Source organism: Phascolarctos cinereus, unplaced genomic scaffold, assembly GCF_003287225.1.
Source record: "Phascolarctos cinereus isolate Bilbo 61053 unplaced genomic scaffold, phaCin_HiC Scaffold_2;HRSCAF=192, whole genome shotgun sequence".
NCBI lineage: Eukaryota > Metazoa > Chordata > Mammalia > Diprotodontia > Phascolarctidae > Phascolarctos > Phascolarctos cinereus.
In genome coordinates, this window is record NW_027555625.1 from 228342488 (window position 1) to 228348862 (window position 6375).

Consider the following 6375-nt stretch of genomic DNA (forward strand, 5'->3'; position numbering starts at 1 on the left):
TGAAGAAGGAAGGCATCAGTGACTTTCCTTAAGTCAAAGGCAATGCCCATGGTTTCTCAATGACTTCTAGGACATAACTGGATACCTTATAGACCCTTGGATATCACTGGTTGAGGTCCAAGATAATGGAATGGTGAAATGATAAAAGGTAGGCAACACTAAGGGTAGAAGTAGAGATCATCAAATCCAGCTCCCTCATTTTAGCAATGAAGAATTAGACCCAGTGGGATTAAGTGACTTGCCTGTGGTCAAACTTTAATTAGAACCAAGCAGTAGAATGAAGAGATAGTCGGATGGGCATCAGGAGACCTCAGTCCTAATCCCAGCCCTGCAGCTGACCCTACAGGTGACATTGGGCAAGTTGCTTTTCCACTCTGAGCCTTAGTTTCTCTGAAAAGTAAAAGGGTTGAACGTGATGATCTTTAAGACCCCTTCCAGTTCAAAATCCTATGATATGGAGGGAGTGGAGTGTTTCCCTCCCATCTGTGCCTGTCATCTTTGGGTTGATGGGAATCCAGTGTAGCCCAAGCCTAATTCTGTGGAACATCAGGTCTAGAGCTGGAAGGGACCTTAGAAAATTATCTGATCTAGCTCCCTTGTTTTACAGTCAAGAAAATGGAGGTCTACAGAAGTTAAGTGACTTGCCCAAAGTCTCACATAAGGGAGATGGGATTTATGACAAGTTCTTCCTCCAACTCAAAACCCAGTGTTCTTTCCATTCTACTATACTGAGCTCATTACTGCATTTAGCACTGAGCCTGGCACATAGGACACACTTAGTTAATGTTTGCTGATTGAGCAAGAGACTGCAAATAGCTCATAGAGGAACCCAAGAGGCTTTCCTTAGATATTTGCTTTACAAAACAAAACAAAACAAAACATGTCAGTTCATCTTCTGTTTGAGGAAACTTGTGTTTTCTTGGAGTGTCTGGAAGCCTTCAGGATGGTCAGAGAGGCATGGGATGGAAAGTTCCTAATGCTAAGTGAAATGGCCACAGTTTGGCTATTATTACCCTCAGGAGATACCCTGGCAAGCTAAGGAGAAAAGAAACACTTGCTTAATAGTGGCACAGCCCTGACCCTCAATCCTGCCCAGCAGGCAGCTGTCCCTTGCCAGACAAAGTCCTTTCTCCAAGTCTTGCAAGGATGGATCTTGGTTGGATGCCAAACTGGGGCAGACAATCTCATTGGTGCTGATAAGAAGGTCAGGAAGTATCTCCTCCCTCTTAAACACCACTGGCTTCCTGCCATCTCTAAAGCCTGTATTCTTTTTTTGTTTGTTTTGTTTTGTTTTTGGTTGGGCAATGGGGGTTAAGTGACTTGCCCAGGGTCACACAGCTAGTAAGTGTTATGTGTCTGAGGCCAGATTTGAACTCAGGTCCTCCTGCATCCAGGGCTGGTGCTCTATCCGCTGCACCACCTAGCTGCCCCAAAAGCCTGTATTCTTAAGAGGGGCTCATGGTATATGTCAACTGGGATTCAAACCCAGGTCTTCTGACTCAGAATCCTGTGTTTGTCCTACTTTATCTTTTATTTTCTTTAACTTAGTCTTATTGTCTTTTGTTTTACATTACAGTAATTTCTGGATGCCTTCCTTTCCCCATTCCTGAAGAACCTTTCCAACCAACACAGTGACTGCTGCCTGACCATATATGCTGTATTCCACCTCCATAGTTCCCCACCTCTCCCAGGAAATTATATAGGTGCATTTCCTTATCTTTTCTCCAGGGCCAACATCAGTTGTTACAATTACCTAGTCTTCAGCTTTGTTTTAATGTTATTTTCACATTTTGTCTATTGGTTTCCTGGTCCTATTCACTTCACTCAGTATCAGTTTTCATAAGTTTTCCCATGGCTCTTTAAATTCCTCATATTCATTAGGTTGTTTTTTTTTGGGGGGGGTGGGGGTAGTTAAATGACTTGCCCAGGGCCACACAACTAGTAAGTGTCTGAGGCCTGGATTTGAACTGAGGTCCTCCTGACTCCAGGGCACATATTCTATCCACTGCGTCACTAGCTGCCCCATATTGATTATTTTGTACAGCACATTGTTCCAGCACATTTATATATCACAGTTGTTTAGCCATTCCCCATTTGATGGGCACCCACCTTGTTTCCAGACTTCTTCTAAGCACAAAAGAAGAGGCTGCTATGGATATGTTGGTACGTATGAGACCTTTCTGTCGCCTTCTTGTGGGATATGCCCACCAGATATAGATCTTGGTCCTGCTTAACCCCTTACATTGAGAAGTTCTTCTCAACTTTAGAGGTGGAACTAAATCCACATTCAGAATTGCCAAGAGCTTGATAGTCTTTCCTAAGCTATCATTTGAATGGTGGGATGGATCCCTTCGTCCATAAAGTAAAAAGATGTAATTTAGTTTGTGCAGGCAGCTAATTAAAGGCAGCTCTTGCTATGTATAGGCATAGAAGTTGTTCATCTTCTCTTGTGCCATGGACCCTTGGCAATCTGCTCAGCCTCAGATGAGGAGTTTAATTTTACCCCCAGCAATCCTTTAACAAGGGGCCTCTCTGTTCCCTCTCTTTGTTGTTCTTAATGTTCTCTTCTCTAGGAGTCTCATACTATCTGGGTGAGCAAAATACCTAACTTCTCAGACCTATTTCCTCATCTGTAATATGAAGGGCTTAGATGCGGGGGCCTCCAGTGCTCTTCCAACTCTAAACCCTGTGCTCCCTGTTATGGAAAGGAGACCCCAATGAATGGAGGGTATTGCCTACTTAGCTGCTTGATGCTGAGCTCACCACTTCACCCAAGCTTTGATTTCTGCATCTCTTGAATGGGGATAATAATCCTTGCACCGCTTACCTCAAAAGGAACGTGCTTTACAGGCTTTAAAGCTGCTATGGAAATGAGAATTATTCTGATGGCCTCCCTGATATTGTTACTGTAAGGATCTGACAGTCTGGTGTAAGTGACTCACTTTGTAAGCTATGAAACACTATGTAAGTGTCTGCGATTATTATTTTGCAAGACTTGGGGCAGCTCCTGTGAGTGTGGGGAAGTATCTGCGGAAGGGTCTCTCTGCTGTCCATTCAGACATACCCTGCCCGTTTCTGACGCTGTATCTGTTGGCCATCAGTCGGGCTTCTGTGGAGTCGGTAACAATACACGTCTAAAGCAGGCAAATTGGGAAGTAGCTCCATTGTGTTTGTGGTGCCCTTTGAGGCCAACTTAAAGTAGGTCCTGTGTTGTGGGAGCAGCTTAGCTACTGAAAGGGAAACCAGAGAGAGAAGCAATTGGACCACTTCAGGGCCCTATGCCTTTCCCTCATTGGAGGGAGTTAACTCAGCAGAGGAGGAGGTTTTCAGGACAGCTTCAGATTCCCCGGAGGCAGGTAGGAGGAGGTGGGAGAACATGCCCTGATTGGCATCTTGATATCTGGGCAGAGGCTGGCTGGGACTTGCCCAGACAGCAAACTCGTGCAGTTAGAGAGGAGTTCAGCCTTCATGCACTGAACACTCACTGAGCACCTGCCGTGGGATGTAAAGGATGGGAGTTAAGGAAGTGTAGTGGGAAGAGCTCTGGGCTGGGGTGCAGGAGACCTGGGTCAGAGACCAGGATCTGGCACTTACTAGCTGTGTGATCTTGGGCAAGTCACAGTACCCCCTCAAGGCCTCACTCAGTGCCTTCATAAAATGAAAAGTCCAGTGACAACAGGAGTTGTTCATCTTCTCTTGTGCCATGGACCCTTGGCAATCTGGTAAAGCTTATGAACCCTTTCTCAGAATAATGTTTTTAAATATATAAAATACATGGGATTATAAAGGAAATAAAAGGTTAGTAGAGATATATATATATATGCATATGTATATATGTATATATCCATATATGTGTATGTATGTATGTATACACACACACACACACACACACACACACACATTCCCATCCATCCTCTGAAATCTATCCACAGAATCAGGTTAAGAACCCCTGGTCTAGGTGATCTCTAAGGTCCTTTCCAGCTCTAAATTTGGTGATCTTATGATACATTCATTATCTCTGTGAGCCTATTTCTTCTTCTGTTACATGGGGATGATAATATTTGCCCTCACTAGATGCTCATCATAGGGGCATATTTTTGTAACATATCATTGTGTCTCATTGTGCTTGATTTCTTGGAGATATTTCAAATTCCCTCATATGAGGTATATTTGCCTCTGTCACTCCTACAACCAAGCTGTTTTTACACATCTCTGGACAAACATATCCTTCCTTTGCCTTTATCCCCAGTGTATTCCAGAACACCAGGGAAGAACACTCCTTTGTTGCTTTTCAGAATCTCTCTCCCCTCTCTGCTGGCCAGATTAGGCTTTCCTTGGTTCTTTGCCATCCCTTTCTCTCATCTTCAGCTTTGATTACTCCCCGTGACCAATTGTCCTTCTGCTAAGGACACATGACCTCAGCCTGTGGAAAGAGCTTTCTGGGTTTCTATGAAGCAGCTAGATTTCTGTGTCCCTCTGTGTCTCTCTGGCTCTGTCTGTCTCATTCAAAGCAAGGAACCTATGCCTGGCTGCCCCACACCAGTCCTCAAAGGCCCTTGAATCAGAGGATGGATGCTTCTCCTCCTTACTTGGCTATTTCTATTTGTGGCACCACTATTCTTGTCTTCCACACTCACAACCTTGGGGTTGCCCTAGACTCTCCCTATTCCTCACCTCTCGTGTCCAATCAGTTACCTAACATGAGAGAATCTCCCTCCGCATTAACCTTGCATATGTCCTTTCCTCTCCACTCCCACCCTTGTGCAGGCATCCATTACCACCTACCTAGATTATTTCAATATCCTCCTAGTGGCTACTCCTACTTTCACTCTTTCCATTTTGCTGCCAGAATAATCTTTCTTACAAGTAGAGACAGTCATATTTCTCCTCTGTTTAGACATCTTCAGTGGTTCCCTGTTGCCTTTGTGGTAAAATCCAAAATCTTTTGCTAGGCAGTTAAGCCTCTACCCAATCTGGGGCTACCCTAGCTTTTCAGCTTTATTCTCTATTATGCCCCTCCACTAACTCTTTGCTTCAACCAAACTGGTTTACCCTCTGTCTCCTAAACACACCCCCTGCTTTCATACTTTTCTGTCTTTGCAAAGTGTGTGTCGTACTATGTTCCCTGTGACTGGAATGTCTTCCTCCTTTTTTGTCTGTTGAATCCTGCCCATCTTTCAGAACTTCAGCTCAAATGCTGTCTTCTCAATGAAGCATTTATTTCTTTATCCTCCTGGTGGATGATGATTTTCTCCCCTTAGACCTCATGTAGCACTCCCATCTTTTTCTTTTTCTTTTTCTTTTTTGCTTTTTGGTGAGACAGTTGAGGTTAAGTGACTTGCCCAGGGTCACATAGCTAGTAAATGTCAAGTGTCTGAGGTCAGATTTGAACTCAGGTCCTCCTGACTCCAGGGCCAGTAGCACTCCCATCTTTGATGTTCTTATGGTATGATCTTGTTGTGCATTATACATTTATCAGCTTTTGTGTCTTGTGTCCCTATTAGGCTGTAAACTCCTGAGAGCAAGGACCAAAATTATCTAAACTCTGTAGCGCTCTGCACTATTGAATGAGGGAACAAATGTTGAATGAATAGTATCACTGGATTTAGAACTGAAGGGTGACCTTAGAGATGATCTAACCTAACTCCATTGTACCGATAAGAAAACTGAAGCCAGGAGAATGAAATAATTTTTCCCATAGGGGTTATATAGGCACTAAGTTCTGACTTTGGAGCCAGTCCCCTTTTCCTATGTCACAATGCCAAAATGAGTCATTTTGTCTCCTCTTTTTCATTGTGAAGGCTTACAGTCTTCCTTTTTGACTCATGCCTTATATTTGGTTCTTCCAAATAGGACCAGGCCACCTTTCCAACCCCTGGAACACTGACAGCCTGCCTCAGGGAGCCTTGGCATTTGGTTAGCATGGCTGGTGCCAGAGAGACTAGGATTGGCTAAGGGCCCACTGTCCCCACACAAAGCTCTTCTTGGAGCTTTGAAATAAGGAGGTCGAGAACCGATGTCCAGGTTGGGCATTTGTAGACCTGTCCCTAGGAGCTGATAGCCTTTCTCTTGTATGAGCCAAGCTCAGCCCTGGAGAAATGGATGCCAATTTCACTGAGACATGCTTAGAAATGGAAAACACTTGCTCCTTCTGAATGGTTTATTTGGGAGCTTTCCAAAGATTTCTAAGTAGGAGCAACAACAATACCTGGGCTCTTTCAACATACAAAAGGCACAAGGAAGTGAGACGTGATGGGGAGGAATGTGCAGTGCTACATGAGGCACCTGTTGAGATGTCTCCAGAGAGGCATGATGTGGGTGGAGTCTCCAGAAAAGTGATATGGAAAGGTCTCCAAAGGAACATAGGAAACACAC